Genomic DNA, 19,359 nt, shown 5'->3' on the forward strand with positions numbered 1-19,359 from the left:
ATCATTTCAGACAGAGAATCATTGCTTAACATTTGAGAATTGGTAAAAGCAGGATTCTAAGGAGGCATGGTTGATTGGCTTTGGCTTGCAGATAGACAGGATTGAGACAGGATAGACCGGACACGTTTTCTGCAATTGAAGAACTCAAGGATCTCAGTGTGGAGGGATGCCTGGAATTACTTTGTCAAAGTTGCAAAAACTGCCTGAAGCATCCCAAGCAAGGGGAAAAAATTCGTAGGGAAGGGTTGCAAACCAAATTGGATGAACAAGCATGTCAAACAGGTATTAAGAAAAAGTAGAAAGTTTACAAGGAATGAAGCAGCAAGAAAAGCTACCTCTTGGAAGTCAGAAAATATAGGCAACAAGTGAAAACTGCCAAAAGCGAAGCAAAGCTGGACCTTTCAAAGGAAATTAAAACCAATAGTAAAAACTTCCTTAATCATGTAAATAAAAAGAAAATGAGGAAAGAAGTGGGACTGCTAAGAATTGATGATGGGGGTGGAGATTAAAGATAATATAGGTCTGGCCTAACCCCTAAACATATACTTTGCCTCCGTTTTTTCTAAGGGTAATGAGGAGCTTGGAGGTAGTGGCAGGGTGGGTGATGGGAATAAGAATATAGAAGTAGAAATTATCACATCTAAGGTGGAAGTAAAATTCAAAACAGTTTAATGGGACCAAATCGGGGTCCCAGATAATCTCCATCCAAGAATATTAAAAGAACTGGCACATGAAATTGAAAGCCCAGTAGTAAGGATTGTTAATGAATCTGTAAGCTTGGGAATAGTACCCTATGACTGAAGAACTACAAATATATTACCTCTATTTAAGAAAGGGGGAGGGAAGTGATCTAGAAAACTACAGGCCCATTAGTTTGACCTCAAGTGTATGCAAGGTTTTAGAACAAATTTTGAGAGAGAGTGTAGTTAAGGACATAATGGTAAAGTGTAATTGTGATAAAATACAACATAGATTTACAAAAGGCAGATCATGCTAGACCATCCTGATCTCTTTGAGAAGATAACTGATTTTCTAGACAAAGGAAATACAGTAAATGTAATTTACGTGGATTTCAGTAAATCATTTGATGTAGTTCTCCATTGGAGAAGATGGGAGATTAATATGAGAATTGAAAGGTGAGTAAGGAACTAGTTAAAGGGGAGACTACAATAGATCATGCTGAAAGATGAACTGTGAAGCTGGAGAGAGGTTATTAGTGAAGTTCCTCAAGGATCAGTTTTGGGACCGATCTTAATTAACATTTTCATTAATGACTATGGCACAAAAAGTGGGAGTGTGCTAATAAAATTTGTGGATATCACAAAGTTGGGAGGTATTACCAGTACAGAAGAGGACCAGAATATCCTACAAGATGATTTGGGCAACTTTGAAAACTGGAGTAATAGATATAGGATTAAATTTAATAGTGCTACGTGCAGGGTCATGATCTTAGGGACTAACAATAACAGCTTTTGCTAGAAGGTGGGGACGTGTCAGTTGGAAGTGACAGAGGAGGAGAAAGACCTGTATGTACAGGTTGATCACAACATGACTATGAGCCACCAATATGATGTGGCCGTGAAAAAGGCAAATGTAATTCTAGGCGCATCATGCAAAGTATTTCCAGTAGAGATAAGAAAGTGGTATTGTCATTATACAATACACTGATGAGACCTCATCTGAAATACTGTGTACAGTTCTGGTCTCCTATGTTTAATAAAGATGAATTCAGACTGGAACAGGTGCAGAGAAGGGCTACTAGAATGATTAGAGAAATGGAAAACCTACCTTATGAGAGGATATTTAAGGAGCTTGACCTTTTTAGCCTAATAAATGAAGGCTGAGGGGAGATATAATTGCTCTCTATAAAGACATCAGATTTTTTCTTTTTAACATAAATTCATTCTCTTGTGTGTGTGTGTGTGGTTTTTTGCCTAGAATGGTAACTTACATGGTTGACCAATGCACAGCCTCTGGCATATAAGCTGCTCCTTGGATTGTGCAACCGAATGACACTAGCCCAGGGATCTCAAACTCGAATGACCACGAGGGCCACATGAGGACTAGTACATTGACCCGAGGGCCGCATCACTGACACCTTTTCATATAAAGATACAAAAGCCCCCCCCTGCCCCCCCCTCACTCCACCTCTTCCATGAGGCCCCACGCCTGCCCCACCTCTTCCCCAAATCCCCATCCCTGTCCCGCCTCTTCTCCACCTCCTCCACTGAGCGCGTGGCTTCCCGCTCCTCCCCCTCCCCCCTGGAAAGTTCTGAGCGCCACCAAACAGCTGTTTGGAGGTGGGAAGCACCTGAAGGTAGGCAGAGGAGCGGGGATGCGGTGTGCTGGGGAGAAGGGGAGCTGGGGGAGGGGAGCTTGGTGTCCATAGGAAATAACTCTGGAGGGGGCGGGGGGGGGCGTGCAGGGAGCTTGACAGGCCATACCCCGCGGGCCGCGTGTTTGAGACCCCTGATCTAGCCCAGTATCCTGTCTTCCAACAGTGGCCAATGCCAGGTGCCCCAGAGGGAATGAACAGAACAGGTCATCATCAAGTGACCCATCCCATTGCCCATTCCCAGCTTCCCATGATCCATTTTTTCCAGTATGTTGACTCCAACAGTGGCCGGTGCCAGCTGCTTTTGAAGAAAATACAAGAAACCATATAGTAGTGACTATGGAATAACTTGCCCCAGGGAAAATTTCTGCCAAATCCCCAATAATTAAAGATTGGTTTATGGTCTGAAATATGGTAATTTTATATTCCTTCCAAAATTCTTGTTTTTAAAAAATCCTTATAAGTCTGGCTATTCTTGCTAGCCATATCAATGTCCTTTTTGAGTCATGTTATGCTCTTCGCCTCAGTGTCATCTTGTGCCAATGAGTTCTCCCAGCTAATCATTTGGGGTCTTCAGTACAAAGTACATGCTTGCTTCCAAAAGAATGTTAGGAAAATAGGTTGAAAATTAAAGGCATTAAATCATTATTATTAATTAATATTATCTTTGACTCAAAAAGGAATTCTCCAGGGGATTCAAAATGGCTTCAAAGTAAGATCTTTAGGTTTGGGAGGGACCACTGAAGCCGCGGGACCAGCGGACCCTCCGCAGGCACGTCTGCGGGAGGTCCACCGGAACCGCCTGCTGCCCTCCCGGCGACCGGCAGAGCGCCCCCCGCAGCATGCCGCCCCAAGCACGCACTTGGCATGCTGGGGCCTGGAGCCACCCCTGGTGAACAGAGTGCACCCCATCTCAGTGTTGCTAGGTATCATATGCCACACATTAATGATAACTCTGAATGAAAAAAAACCAAAACACCACCCTTTCTGATCTCTAATTTAAACTCCTCTTCATCCATTCTCTGTCTTTGCACCTAGAGTTCACCTTTGCTACATACCATGAACAGATTCCTCCCCAGGTCTTTATGGAACTAGCTCAAGTGACTGTAGATCTGGGTGGGAAAAATTTCCATGAATGTTCCATGAATGTTCACTCAGATTTTAAAATTATTTTTGTACTGGCCACGCTCATAGCCCTTTCTCATTTGGCATTCTACATTCTATGAATATGTGAACTATAGAATGGTGTGCATGCATATTTGTGGAAGGTGACTTTCAAAGTCATGGCCGGAAACTAATTTAAAATTTGCATTTTGGATCATTTGCACCAGAAATGTTTGCTGCTTCAAATCTGCTTGGACCAGAAACAATGCGATGTGACTTGTTAATCACATTTAACCAAACAGCTCGGATATCAACCTGTTATGGAAAGCCTATTCAATCCATAATTACCAGGGCTGTCAAGTGATTAAAGAAATTAATTGCACAATTAATCGTGCTGTTAAACACGTGCTGTTAAAAATAATAGAATAAATCATGCTGTTAAAAATAATACAATACCATTTATGTAAATATTTTTGGATGTTTTCCACATTTTCAAATATATTGATTTCAATTACAACACAATACAAAGTGTACAGTGCACACTTTATATTTATTTTTATTATAAATATTTGCACTGTAAAAATAAAAGAAATTGTATTTTTCAATTCACTTAATGCAAGTACTGTAGTGCAATCTCTTTATCATGAAAGTTGAACTTACAAATGTAGAGTTATGTACAAAAAAAACTGCATTCAAAAACAAAACAATGTAAAACTTCAGAGCCTACAAATCCACTCAGTCCTATTTCTTGTTCAGCCAATTGCTCATACAAACAAGTTCATTTACTTTTGCAGGAGATAATGCTGCCCGCTTCTTGTTCACAATCTCACCTGAAAGTGAGAATAGGTGTTCTGATGGCACCGTTGTAGCTGGCATTGCAAGATATTTACATGTCAGATGTGGTAAAGATTCATATGTCCCTTCATGCTTCAACCACCATTCCAGAGGACATGTGTCCATGCTGATGATGGGTTCTGCTCGATAATGATTCAGAGCAGTGCAGACCAACGCATGTTCATTTTCATCATCTGAGTCATGTCACCAGCAGAAGGTTGATTTTCTTTTTTGATGGTTCGGGTTCTGTAGTTTCCATATTGGAGTGTTGCTCTTTTAAGACTTCTGAAAGCATGTTCCACATCCCATCCCTCTCAGATTTTGGAAGGCATTTCAGATTCTTAAATCTTGGGTTGAGTGCTGTAGCTATCTTTAGAAATCTCACATTGGTACCTTCTTTGCATTTTGTCAAATCTGCAATGAAAATGTTCTTAAAATGAACAACATGCTGGGTCATCATCCCAGACTGCTATAACATGAAATATATGGCAGAATGTAGGTAAAACACAGAGCAGGAGACGTACAATTCTCCTGCAAGGAGTTCAGTCACAAATTTAATTAACACATAATTTTTTTAATGAGCATCATCAGCATGGAAAGCATGTCCTCTGGAGTGGTGGCTGAAGCGTGAAGGGGGCATACAAATGTTTAGCATATCTGGCACATAGATACCTTGCAATGCCGGCTGCAAAAATCCCATGTGAATGCCTGTTCTCACTTTCAGGTGACATTGTAAATAAGAAGTGGGCAGCATTATCTCCCATAAATGTAAACAGACTTGTTTCTCTTAGCAATTAGCTGCACAAGAAATAGGACTAAGTGGACTTGTAAGCACTAAAGTTTTATATTCTTTTGTTTTTGAGTGCAGTTATGTAATAAAAAAAATCTAAATTTGTAAATTGCACTATGCACTATGGTATGCACTATGCACTATGCATATGCACTATGCACTATGGTACTTCTATTAGGTGAATTGAAAAATACTATTTCTTTTATCATTTTTACAGTGCAAATATTTGTAATAAAAATAATATAAATTGAGCACTGTACACTATGTATTCTATGTTGTAACTGAAATCAGTTACAACATAGTTAATTGCATGAGTGAAATCACTATGTTACAACATAGTTAATTGCATGAGTTACATGCATGAGTTACAACATAGTTAATTGCATGAGTGAAATCACTATGCACTATGCATATGCACTATGCACTATGGTACTTCTATTAGGTGAATTGAAAAATACTATTTCTTTTATCATTTTTACAGTGCAAATATTTGTAATAAAAATAATATAAATTGAGCACTGTACACTTTGTATTCTATGTTGTAACTGAAATCAGTATATTTGAAAATGTAGAAAAACTACCAATTGAAATTTATTAAATATTTTGGATTTCTATTATTTAACAGTACAATTAAAACTGCGATTAATCACGATTAATTTTTTTAAATTGCGATTTAATTTTTTGATTTAATTGCATGAGTTAATTGTGATTAATCAACAGCCCTAATAATTACTATTTACATTTCCCCCCAAAATGGTCAAATAATTAATAAATTAGAGGAATATTTTGTAAACCAGAGAGAAGCTACATTTGTCTGATAAAGTATTCGTTCTGAATTATTTGTTTAGCTCTAGGGGCACCCCGCGTTGGGGACCCCTGATCTAAACCATCCCTTACTGGTGTTTATCCAACCTGTTCTTTAAAACCTCCAATGATGGGGATCCCACAGCCTATTCCAGAGCTTAACAATCCTTATAGTTAAAAGGTTTTTCCTAATATCTAACCTAAATCTCCCTTGCTGCAGATTAAGCCCTTTACTACTTGACCTACCTTCAGTGAACATGGAGAACAATTGATCACTGTCCTGTTTATAACAGCTCTTAACCTACTTGAAGACTATTATCAACCTTCCCTTAGTCTTCATTTCTCAAGACTAAACATGGCCAGTGTTTTGTAACCTTTCCTCCCAGGTCAGGTTTTCTAAACCTTTTATCATGTTTGTTGCTCTCCTCTGGACTGTCTCCAGTTTATGCACATCTCTCCTGAAGGGTGTTGCCCAGAATTGGATGCACTACACCAACTGAGACCTCACCAGTGCCGAGTAGAGTGGAACAGTTATCTCCTATATCTTACATATGACAGTTTTTATCTTGTGGGATCCTCTACTATCCACTCTATGTATGTGAAGTGAGACTATAGGATATAGATAGCAGGATTCTCAATTGTAGTTTAATAATTTACCAGTAATGTTGTTCCTCTTTTTTTTTTTTTATTAACATGAATTCATTCTCTTGCGCATGTGTTTTTTGCCTAGAATGGGTAACTTACATGGTTGACCAATGCACTGCCTCTGGCATATAAACTGCTCCTTGGATTGTGCAACTGAATGACATTAGCCAATATCTCCGGTCCCAGACACAACCCCAGGAACCTCCATCTTGCAATGTCCAGTTATGCCCGCCGGATGCTGCAAGTTTATATGAGTTCATCAATTTAACAAAGAAATTGATATGTACCAGGCTTGTTATCCCAAGGGGAGTCTCTGACACGGTTCAAACCAAACGCACTGCTTCAGATAGAATAAACAAACAGATTTATTAATTACAAAGATAGATTTTTAAGTGAATATAAGTCAAGCATAACAAGTCAGATTTGGTCAACTGAAATAAAAGCAAAACTTACTCTAAGCTGATCTTAACACTTTCAGTGTCCTTACAAACTTAGATGCTTCTCACCACAGGCTGGCTGGTTGCCCTTCAGCAAGGCTCTTCCCTTTGATCATCGCTTCAGTTGCTTGGTGGTGATATCTGTAAATGGAGGTGGAAGAGAGAGGAAGAGCATGACAAACGTCTTTCATGTCCTTTCTTCTCTCTTGGCTTTGCGCCCCCCCCCCCTTCAGAGTCAGGTGAGCATTATCTCATTGCAGTCCCAAACTGACCAAAGGAAGGGGCGTGACTCACTCAAGAGTCCAACAAGTCCTTTGTTTTTGCTTAGGCCAGTGTTTTTTGTTCCTATGAGGCTGGGCTGGGTTTGTTCCATACATGCCCTGATGAGGTGTGAACTGCCCCTCTGCTCTTAGGGCAGGTCTACACTAAGAATGGGGGTCGAACTAGGGTACGCAAATTCAGCTACGTGAATAGCGTAGCTGAATTCGAAGTACCCTAGTTCGAACTACGTACCCGTCCAGACGCCGCGGAACCGAACTCCGCGGCTCCAAGGTCGACTCTGCTAACTCCAGCTGCCGAGGTGGAGTACCGGAGTTCGAACTAGCGCTTCCGGAGTTCGAACTATCGCGTCTAGATCAGACGCGATAGTTCGAACTCCGGAAAGTCGAACTCACCGCGTCGACCCGCGCGGTAAGTGTAGACTAGCCCTTAGAGAGTTTTTGCCTGGGCTTGCTTTTCTGCCTTATAACTATATACATGAAATTACAACCTATAACATTACTATAACAATGATTACTATAACATTACCATAACAACAATGCTCAGTGCATCATGAGCTTTCCAGAGACACCCAACATGACAAACTTTGCATTGGATACCACACAATTATATTATAAGGATGAACGTGGGGGTACTGGGTGTTCCCCTGAGGTACAGACATCACACCTGGTATTTTAAATCTGAGTAGTAGGCTGTTAAGCTATGACTTCCCATTGCCACTCCTCCTTTGAGGCTAATTGGATGTTGTTAGATGTTTGCAGTCCATCACCCAGTAGTCACCTATTTGGAAACCAGTGTCCCAGACTTCTAAAGCAGTGGTATATTTTTAAGAATACCTTTCCTCTTTTCAGCTGCTTTTTTAAGCTTTAGGAACAGTGAATGTCTCGAATATTTCTCTTCTTCCATACATCCATATGCACATGTACCCAGATACACTAGTCTTGCTGCGTAGAAAAAAACCTGACTAAAACTAAACTATCAGCTTTTCCAACTGTGGGCATGATCCTGCAAACACTTATTATACAGTGTAGTGATCACTACTGAGAATAAACCTGTTGAAGTCCATAGAAGAGCTCAGTTGTAAGTCCTATGCTGGGGAGTAAGAGTTGTTTGCAGTATCATGTCCTGTGTTGAAAACATGCACAGCTCTGTCTGTAGCCATTTACAAAACTACTGTAGATAAGAGACAAGTGAAGCTTTAAATTTGTTATATATGCAGATGCTTTTTAGTCTTAAGAAGAAAAGTGAACATGGGTATTTCTGTCTTCAGTATACTTTGCTGATGTACAGTATATTAGTTTTGCAAGGGCTTATCGTATGCTCCCTAGGAAGGCCTTATGATACATGAAGTTCTTAAATAGTGACTAATCTTCATGCAGCTTGGAAATTTGACAAGTAGAAACATCTGTCCTGTTTTGTTAGGCTTTAGATACGTAATGTACTTGGGGGGGGGGGGTTGTTTGTTCCCCTCACCCCCCCACTTTAAAATTTTTACCAACAGGTTTGCTATTGCTTTTGGGTGTTGTGGTTAACAAAACAACTTTAAAAAAAAAAAAAAAAAAAAGAAGCCAAGCCAAGCCTATACAGAGGATACCAAACAGTGTTGTAAACCAAGAGAATATGTTCTTATTTGTGTGTGTAAAACTCCATGTGGTGAAAACAGCAGTTACTCTTTCCTGGCAGAAATCTTCCCATCTGCAGTATTCAGCTGTATTACAAAGGGCCCAGTCACTTCACAAGCAGTTTATATCCTGAATAAACCATTTGGCAAGACTTGTCAAACTTTGCGTGACAGCAGCCTATGGGGCTTTCACTGCAAATTTGGCACCCTGTGGTAACATTGTTTCCAGCTTTTAAAATTTTTTGCTTAGTTAGTTTGGCAGCGTCTCAAGCAAAAAGAAAGAAGAAGGGAAAAAAGGGCAGCTAGATAGTAAATTGTGAATCCTGTCTTCTGAAATCATTCCTACAGATTCAGCTCCCACAAGTAAAGGGAAACTTTGGATTTTATTTACAGAGAAAAACGTACTTTCCAGGAACAAACAGTAGATTAATAAGGATTACAGGGTTCCAACCGAGAGAGAAGCAAAGAGCCAGTGGCATCCACGTGTAGAGTTTCCTAGTTCTCCTTAAAATCAATTTTGTGGTTAGCCAGGATTCCTGTGTACTATTTCTTCAGCATTCATTTAAAGTGCCTAAGGTATAACTGCATAATTAACAGTTACTGAACTCTCAGGTGCCTGTTATGTATGCATCTTATTTAAGTTTGTAGTGAGGCCATATTTTTAGATGAAATGCTATGAAGAATACCCCCCCCCCCCCCCCCCCCCCCCCGCTTTTATATTTGTTCGGCTTTTTTTTATTGACAAATGCCCTGCATTTATCTTCACAGAAGAATCACACTTCATATGTAGGAATTTTCTGTGGTTTTGTATGATGTTGAAAAAGTCTGTGAAGCATGACACTAAGTTACTACTGTCAGGCGAAAGTCCTGCCCTCCGCCTGAAAACTTTCCAAGACACACTTGTTAACAGCAGAAAGTAGAGATAACTAGAATTTGATTTTTGTTCCAGTTTATATTCAAAGTAGTGAATTACTTTGTATGACATTTAAAATATTTATGTAAATTCTGTGGAATATGGGAAATGGGCTTACAGAGAAGGATAGCATCTGAAAACATTTTTATTGCTAATGTGTTTTAAAGTTGTTTAAAAAACAAAAACAAACAAACAAAAAACCCAAAACCTGACCATTCTTCAGATATCTCTAACTGGAACTTATTTTTCTATTTGCATGATGATGTGCTGAAAAAATTAACGTTTATTTAGTTCGTACATGAAATTGTTTCTCATATCAAGTTATCAGTTTTGGGTTTTGTCCCTTTTTAAAAAAAACAGAAAACAATGGATCACTAAGAATATGTAAGGTAGTCCAAATGGCCCTGGAATTATTCTGTATGCATTTATAAAAATAAAATGTAGAATGACAAGGATCTCCTAATGTTAAAGGGGGAAAATCTATTTAAAATAGCTAAAAACAACATACTAATTAAAATGAGAGAGAAAACTTAGGCCAAAATATTTGTCATGTAAAACTAATTTTTTACAAAACCTAAGACAGAAGTGTTACCATGGGATTAAAGATTTCTGTTGGTCTTTATACTCCAAACACTGCAATTTCATACATGTGCAAGAGAACATGAAAGTTAAATTGACTAGAAACTGATGAAGAAATGTGAAACCTACTGGACTGTTTTTATTGCCCATGCTAAGTAAAAAGCAAACAGTTCGCATAAATGGTGATAAGTAAAGTATTTACTTTTATTAATTTAAGGAGATGTTAGTAATATAGAGGGAATTTTATAACGTTTTTTAACATTACTTTTAACTTGCCAGTCCACCTTTAATTAAATTAGCCCTAGGGAAAAAATGATCAGTTCCGTGAAAATAGCAGCTAATTAAAGTTATAAATAAACCGAAAATCAATGTTTTAATACTTCCTCTCTTGATGAAACACAATTTCTCAGTACTGTGTTAAGAGGTTTTGAAATTTTATTTTTTAAATGCAGATGCTGAATATTTAAAACATACAACTGATTAATCTTGTATTGTATATTTCAGAATTGGCTACTGAACAAAAATTAGGACTGTGTATTTTTTTCTAGTAGCTGTTTTTCCTTCCCTCCTGCCCCCATATTAGGCTTTTTGGAGATGTGCTATTACGAACTGGGATGATATTTGTAATGGTTCACAGTGTGTGCAGTTATAGCTCTCGTGCTGGTTGGTGTTTTCTGTCACTGCTGTCTGGGACTAGGATATATAGTTTGTGGGTACATGTATCTATACTGTCCTCAGTCCATGCACACAGCTCCCATTGCTGTCACTGGAATTTGCCTATGTGGTAGGGAGTAGTATGGTGTACTAGGTTAATATTTGGATTTAGTTTATTTCTATGTCGATTATTGCTGTTCCTTTTGATAATTTGCTTAAAGAATCCACAAGCTGTTGAACTTCTTGTAGAAGTGGGGTTTTTTTAATTTGAAATAAGACCATGCAAGATATTACCATGACAGAAAGCTATGTTCAAGGAGCAGTGTGTTAAACATACATAGGAGTAATCTGTACTGGTAGTTTTGGGGCCATGCTCCCAAAGGTTTGCTTAGAGAACATGCCCAGATGTGCATTGCAGAAGGAATATTAGGAGTCATTTGGGGGAAACTAATCACTATCTTAAAATGTTATTGGAGGATCATTAGAACTATTCTTGGCTTCATTAAGATTAATGACAAATTAGGACTGGAAGGGTCAATCAAAGTGTAAATTGCTGGAATGTAAGTGTTTTGGGACAGGGAGGAGCTACATCTTGGCCTTGGGGGCTTAAATAATGAATAATACCTGTTGAAGGTTAGGATGGATAAATCAGACCCTGGCTAGTTTTGAAAAATGACGTGGGGTAACTTGGGATACCTTTGATGCAAAGGGAATAGGGAGGGCATGTTTGGGAATATGAAAAAATCTGGTTTCCTTGTAAAACAAAAAGAGCAACCCTTGTAAAACAAAAACAGGACCTCCTTGTTTGAGAGAGACTAGCACGTTTCTGGAACACTGAAAGATAGATAGGCTGTTGCTGCAATGTACAGAGACAAAACATTCTAATACCTAAGTTTTTCATCATCTTTTAGAGCAGGGATCGGCAGCCTTCCAGAAGTGGGGTGTCAAGTCTTCATTTATTCACTGTAATTTAAGGTTTTGTGTGCCAGTAATACATTTTAACCTTTTTTAGAAGGTCTCTATAAGTCTATATTATATAACTAAACTATTGTTGTATGTAAAGTAAATAATAGTGCAGCGAGGTAAGCGGGTCCGGCAGCTGGTGGCCCAGGCTGGCAGCAAGCTGAGCGGGGCCAGTGGCTAGAACCCCAGACAAGTTGCTGTCTGAGTGGGGCTGGTGGCCGTGACCCCAGACTGGCAGCGAGTTGAGCGGGGCCGGCGGCCAGTATCCCAGGCCAGCAGTGGGCTCAGCCTGCTGCCGGTCTGGGGTTCTGTCCACTGGCTCCTGCCAGCCGGGGTCCTGGCCACTTTTTCCCCGCTCAGCCTGCTGCCAGCCGAGGGTTCTGTTCATCCAGGCAGGCAGTGGGCTGAGCAGGGCTGGCGGCCAGGACTCCGGCTGGCAGCAGAGTGCCACTAAAAATCGGCTCACATGCCGCTGGTTTCTGACCTGTTTTAGAGCATTAAGTAATCAAGCGCAGAGACTAACATTGCTTTTTCTAATTATTTGATTAGCTGTGTTTACATTCTGCTTTCTCTTAATTGGGGATTTCCTCTCTTTAGATAGATAGATATAGATATAGATATTTTTAACCCTGTGCCAAATTAACTTTATTCCATTTTAAGAAAACTGTAATTGGATGTGGAGACTGTTGGGGGACCATGCCTTAAATAGAAAGAACATGAATTCTGACCTCACAGGAGGCTCAGTGAGTGGTGAGGTAATGGGCTTCACCTGGTCAAAAGAAACAGAGTTTGCAATTCCCTTCCATGAACTATGTAGCAAGGAGACTGTCATACATAAGCCATTTGGAGCTTTGTGAGAAAACTGTCTAGATGAGAGATTCTTGATTCTCTAACTGTGATAAGTGTACCACTTATACCACTGATAGTATATGAGTTTGATATTCCATCTGTTCACTCTACTCTGCAACAATTTTTTAAGAAGGTGGTACGTTAACCAATAAAATTCGGGAACTGCTCATCTATTGCAGGGTTTCTCAAACACGGGTCACCGCTTGTGCTGGCAAAGCACCTGGCGGGCTGGTCCGGTGTGTTTACCTGCCTCGTCCACAGGTCTGGCCAATCGCGGCTCCCACGGGCCGCGGATTGCTGCTCCGGGCCAGTGGGAGCTGCTGGAAATGGCAGCTAGTATGTCCCTCGGCCCGCACCGCTTCCAGCAGCTCCCATTGACCTGGAGCAGCAATCTGTGGCCAGTGGGAGCCATGATTGGCCAGACCTGCGGACCGGGCAGGTAAACACACCTGCCCGGCCTGGTAGGGGCTTTCGCTACACAAGCGGCGACCCCTGTTTGAGAAACCTTGGTCTGTAGATTTCTTTGGACCTTCCCACAATATAATCTACACTAGTCTGTTGTTGTCTTCCTCAAAAACAACTTAAACTTTGTTATTGTTACTGTCTAAATCATAAAAACCTTTAACTCTTCTCAATTTTCCATGGTCTGTAATATTTAGTGGGTTTTTTAATTAAAAAAAAAAAATCTGGATAAAAACCTGAGCATTTGACACTGACAGCTTCTAAAGTTGACCTTTGTGGAATCCTCTGGAATTACTCCTTCATATGTAGCTTTACTATATTTATCAGGAGGAAATCCTGAGGATGTATTAAACTTCAAAGTTTGAATTATTTGAGTGTTGCACTCTTGAGCCTCTCCCTCCTCATTCAAGAGTTATTTTAGGCTTTCTGACACAGGGTGGATTGACTTAAATCAGTGGTTTAAATCACTGATTTTAATAATGGTTTAAATCAGCAAGCAGGAAACCTGGATTTAAATAATTGCTTTTAATCTTGTTTGGCATTTGTACTTTTTAGTTATTTTCCTCCAGAAAGGTTGGTTCTCAATGGTTGGTAACCATTAAAATATGTTGATTTGCAACTAAAAATAGCCTTTACACTAAACTTGATGCTTCTTTAGACTAACCAAGAGGATACACTATATCTATACACATTTATTAAAGCAATTATATAGCTTAAATCATATTTATTCAGATTCTGAATTTTTACATTTTTATGTTAGAAAGTGGTTAATGATGCATTTTGTATTTACTAGATAAAGATTTTACTTGTGTATTATTTGTAGTAAGTGAATTGAAGTGATTATTTCTGATGACCATGTCATTCAAGGTTTTAGAACTAGTAGATCTTATCCTCTCACACCAAGTTTTTATTCATAGACTGAAAGAGGAAAACAAGTATTCCTGCTTTTTCAACTCCCAGTGGATTTCTTACCTTTGAATGATCTAGTAATTGAACTGAACTAGTTGAATTAATTGAAATGAAGTAAATATTCTGTGGACCTGCAAAAGAGGCTACCGCTGTCGAAAACTGATATAGTACTTCAACAAACTCTGGGTCCAGCTTCTTAGTCAGTGACTTCCACCAGTTTCAGTGATTTAAATTTCTTCAAAACTTCAGCAGCTAACATTTATAGCTTAATATAATTTTTATATTTAATGTAAATTATTTTAATAGATTATTGTAAATGTAGGCCTTAACATATGTTGTCAATTTCAAATAGGTTTATTTAAAAAAAATAGTTTATATTTAATTTAAATTTTCATCTGACATCAGGTCACCTTTTTCCACTCCTTTAGAGAGACTTCTACTTCACTACCTTATTGAGAGCTGCTTTCTGTATTCAAAAAGTGTAATTTTATATTTACTTTGGTTATAGACACACTTCTTTGTCTGCTAAGTGTAGAAATTATGTTGGAATTCCTTCATCTTCAGTGGGTGTGGCCCGTTTCCTTGTCCCATATGGGAAGCCCATGTATATTCTGACCTGAAAAGAGTGTCAGGTACGGGTCTGTAGTATTTTCAGTGGTTAGGAAAAAGCATTCTTTAGATGACTTGTAATCTTGAGCTTTTTAGGTTTGCATGAGATTAGACGATAATATAGTTGACTTGACTTGAATTTAATAACTTTCTAGTGCTTAAACTTCATAATATCTTAATCTAATTAATGTGTTTCTTTACCATATCATTTGCAAAGTAGCTGTCAGGACTTTTTTAATTTGTTTTTTTAAGTCTCTTACCCTTTTGGCTTCTGTTTCCTTACCTTCCCCTCTCCCTTCCAAGAATAATACAGAATGCTGCCATACGGTTAACTTCTGACCCACAGGAAAGATAAGGAGTTGCTGCTAGCGTTGCTCCATGAATCACGTTTACAACAGGAGGGAAGGGAGCTGCAAGGAATTTATTTCTCTTATAAGAGGTTGGGGGCAAGTTCTTTCTATGTGCACGTACCTTCCATCTGTAGTGTGTCCCACATTTATTGAAGCTGAACCTCCCTGCAGTAAAACAAAAACCCATTGCCATGTTACTCCTTTAACTCCCACCATTTTAGTAGGGCAGGATGGGGGAAACTTGCTCTGCCATTGTTCTGCACCCTTCCTGGCTAGTCCCACACGTTGGAAAATGCTACATTAGCGTTATACCTAAAGTAGAGATTTTCAAGGGAAAATTATACATCAGTAGCTCTCAGTCTTTTCAGACTATTGTACCCCTTTCAGGAGTTTGATTTGTCTGGCATACCCCAAGTTTCACCTCACTCAAAAACTTGCTTACAAAATCAGACATAAAAATACATAAGTGTCACAACACACTATTACTGAAAAATTGCTGACTTTCTCATTTTTACCCTATAATTATAAAGTACATTGATTAGAGTATAAATATTGTTCTTGCATTTCATTGTATAGAATATAGAGAAGTATAAACAAGTAATTGTATGAAATTTTAGTTTGTACTGATTTGACTAGTGCTTTTAATGTAACTTCTTGTAAAATTAGGCAACTACCTTTGATGAGTTGATGTACCTCCTGGAAGACCTCTGCGTATCCCAGGGGTATGTGTACCCCGGTTGAGAATCACTGCTATAGAGAACCCAGTGCCATGAGCTTCACGTGTTGGCTCAGAGCAGAGATTTTGGAGTTTGTGCAGTTTCAGCTGTATCTTTGTAGAAATGAGATTTCACACTGCCAATTTGCAGCATCCTAAAAATAAAAGCTAGAAAAGGCCAATTGGGTTGTCTCTACCCACTGATGTGCCAGAGTAGGACTGAATTATATTCATGAATGCTGTGTCCAGTCTCATTTTTAATGACTCAAGAGAGGGGGCTTCAGCCATTTCCCTTGAGACATTACTCCACGTTTTTGTAGAGGCTTCACAATTAGATATTTTCCTAAATTTTCTCCCATTATTTGTTGCTAATCCCCTCTCCCACCACAACAATGCACCACACAGTTTTTCGACAGAACTGAAACTCGCAGAAACATATCATTTTTGATAAAACTTTGTTAGGAAGGTTTCTCAGCCTAGAATAGAGAGACAGACAGACAGACTTGCACCTGAAAACCCAGTGGTTAGGGCACTCGCATTGGAGGAGGACAACCCAGGTTCAAGGCCCTGCTCTGAATTGCTGTTCTGAGGGGACTTTCTCTTTTTCTTTGCTTTTTGTGAAAAAATTCAAAAAGTCTCAGTTTTGTCCCAGTGGGCAACAGGAAGAACATGACCCAAAAATGAGTTGTAGGAGGGTCACAAGATTATTTTAGGGGGGTTGCGGTATTGCCACCCCTACTTCTGCACCGCTTTCAGAGCTGGGCGGCCGGAGAGAGGCGGCTGTTGACTGAGGGCCCAGCTCTGCAGGCAGCAGCACAGAAGTAAGAGTGGCCATGCCATACCATACCATCCTTACTTCTGTGCTGCTGCTGGCGGCGGCTCTGCCTTCGGAGCTGGGCTCCTGGCCAGCAGCCGCCGCTCTCCAGCTGCCGAGCTCTGAAGGCAGCACCGCCACCAGCAGCAGCACAGAAGTAATGGTAGTAGTACCACAACCCCCCCATAATAACTTTGCGACCCCCCCCCCCAAAAAAAACCCCTCTTCTTTTGGGTCAGGACCCCTACAATTACAACACCATGAAATTTCAGGTTTAAATAGCTGAAATCATGAAATTTATGATTTTTAAAATCCCATGACTGTGAAATTGACCAAAATGGACTGTGAATTTGGTAGGGCCCTAAGTGTGTTGTTTAATCAGGATTTTAAAAAATCTTAGTGTGCTCCTGAACAAAGGCCATTGTTTTTGTAACAATAACAAAGCCATTGTTTTTATAAGTGTAAGGCATTCTAGTGTTTGTGATCACAGAGCTGACACTTCGTTAGACATGTCTAAGATTGTCACAGGATGTCGTCGCCCCCCATCCCCCCCAGGCATAACTGCAGGGGTCGAATTTTACCTTCAAGTTACCTGATACGAATTCTTAGCTTTAATGCTACTGAAGGGTGTTTTTACTGAGAATAGCGCGCTGCACAATATAGATAGTATATATGTAACATATAGCAAGGGTCCAAGAGGGACTAGACACTTATATGGGTAAGGACATTCAGAGTTACAGAAAATGCTTAAAAAATTTGTGGAGGGGAGAGAACTTCATGCATCAGGGTTTAAGACAATCTGTAATGATTAGGGAGTAGGATAAGACACTTTTTTAGGGGCAGATTATCCCACATCTGCCTACGTTGGGGTTTCTTGCAACTTCCCATGGGAGCAGCTGATCGTTAGAGGCACTAGTCTGATCAAGTATGGCAATTCCTATGTTCCTGTACAATGCACATTATAAGTGCATAAAGGTGTCCTGTAATATGCATTTTAGTTCACAGTTACTTAAGAACCTTAGTGCCAAAAGCCTCGTCGACATTAGGGAAATATTTGAAGCTGAAGCAGGTCAACACAGCTTTCAGTGTCATGTCCTCTGACCCCACTGGGAGCAAGTCTAATCAACACAGTGCTAAAAATACTGCTGGGAGCCGGTGTCTGCCTATATTAGAGTGCCTAAGATTGCTCACACCAGTGTGGCAGAACCAGTGTTAGCAACTGTGGGAATTTTTTTTTTTAAATTCTCTAGTGGAGATGAAGCCAAAGTTTTTTTTGTGTGTCTCTAGCCCTTCTAAAGGTTCTTCGGTGCACTGATGGAATAGCTGTCACTCAAAGGGAAGACTTCCTTTACTGGTTTGATTGACCAGAGTCATCCTGTGGGAAAGGAAGCTAACTTATTCTAAACTGGAGGTGACCCTTGCCTTTTTTTGCTAGCAATAAAGACATAATAGGGGCCTAGTTAGGGTTTAGTGGAACCCCCACAGCCATCTGCACACTTTATTGGCAGAAGTGGCTTTCACTTGAACTTGCATTTGACAAGTGTTTTCTGTCTTTCGCATTCAGAAGGGTCCTTCAAAGCCAACTAATTGAAATGCTCACACACACACCCCACCCTCCTTCTCACAAATTCGCTTAAATTGTAGGGCGCTGGTATTCAGTGTTAATGTGCAAAAATGCACACAGTTCTAAAGCTGCACCCCTTTTTTTTCCATAAGGAAGTTTTTAAAGCACTCTAGCTTAATAAATTAACAGAAAAAGGTTTTTGGGGGGAATGTTTCTGTTGCCTGTTGCATTGCTGCCTCCCTCCCTCCACCCCTCCCATAGTCCTGGACTTTTTGAAATGAAACACAAATCAGGTCCCCGGGATAAAAGGTTGTGAGTATGCCTTGTGGCATTTGGAATGAGACTATTCACTGCCTGAATGACTATAAATAGAAAGCTATGAGCTGTGTATTTCTCCGCTCAGGCTCCCTGTAAAGAAGCGCCCTTCCCAGTTAAGGGTGACTTTTGAAAGAAACCTTGTTCCTTGTGGTGAATTGAATTGCTTCAGGAATTCTTCTCCTTGCAGCTTGAATAAAAGGCGTTAATCTCTAATTTATTTCTCCTTTTAAAGGCAGTATTCTCCATAATAAATGTATATTCTTGGCCATGTAGCCAGATATGCCTGTCTCGTCTGCAGAGTTTCATGTAAAATTCTGAATGCAGAACAAACATTGTTCCCTGCATTTTGTTCCTGAAAGCTTTCTTTTGGCTTTATTCCAGCTGTCGGCTCCTTTTTATCTTGTATTCATTCTTCAGTAAGAAGGCTAAATTAGTGGCACTCAGGTTTTTAAGGTTTGTGAAACAGAATGGGAATTGTGATTGATTTTTATTATAAAAGATTTGGTTCTCCCAACAGACTTCTGATGTTGCCGACAGAAGAACCCCAATAGCTTACTGTTGCAGTCTTCAGACGATTTTTTGGCTGATTTGGCTGTTATAAATGCTCAGAAATCCCCTGAGTTGTGTAGTTATGCAAATTCAATGTCACAGATTTTTTTCTCTCTCCTTTTGGAAGTGCTGTTAGTCTTGACACCATGTATAGTGTGGGGGGGGGAATAACTGATTGGTTTGAGAGCTGGCAATGTTCAAGACTCTCTTGTGCCAAAGTTACTGTGTTTTCGGTGTCTAACACTGGTGTTTTGTGAAATAT

The 19,359-nt window shown here is 39.8% G+C and overlaps 1 protein-coding gene across 2 annotated transcripts in view; it reads left to right on the forward strand.

The window, feature by feature from the left end:
* LRP5 (LDL receptor related protein 5) overlaps positions 1 to 19,359 on the forward strand; it is a 280,925-nt gene that overhangs the window by 145,872 nt on the left and 115,694 nt on the right. The window lies entirely within an intron of this gene.

This window comes from Mauremys mutica, chromosome 4, assembly GCF_020497125.1.
Source record: "Mauremys mutica isolate MM-2020 ecotype Southern chromosome 4, ASM2049712v1, whole genome shotgun sequence".
NCBI classification, from domain to species: domain Eukaryota; kingdom Metazoa; phylum Chordata; order Testudines; family Geoemydidae; genus Mauremys; species Mauremys mutica.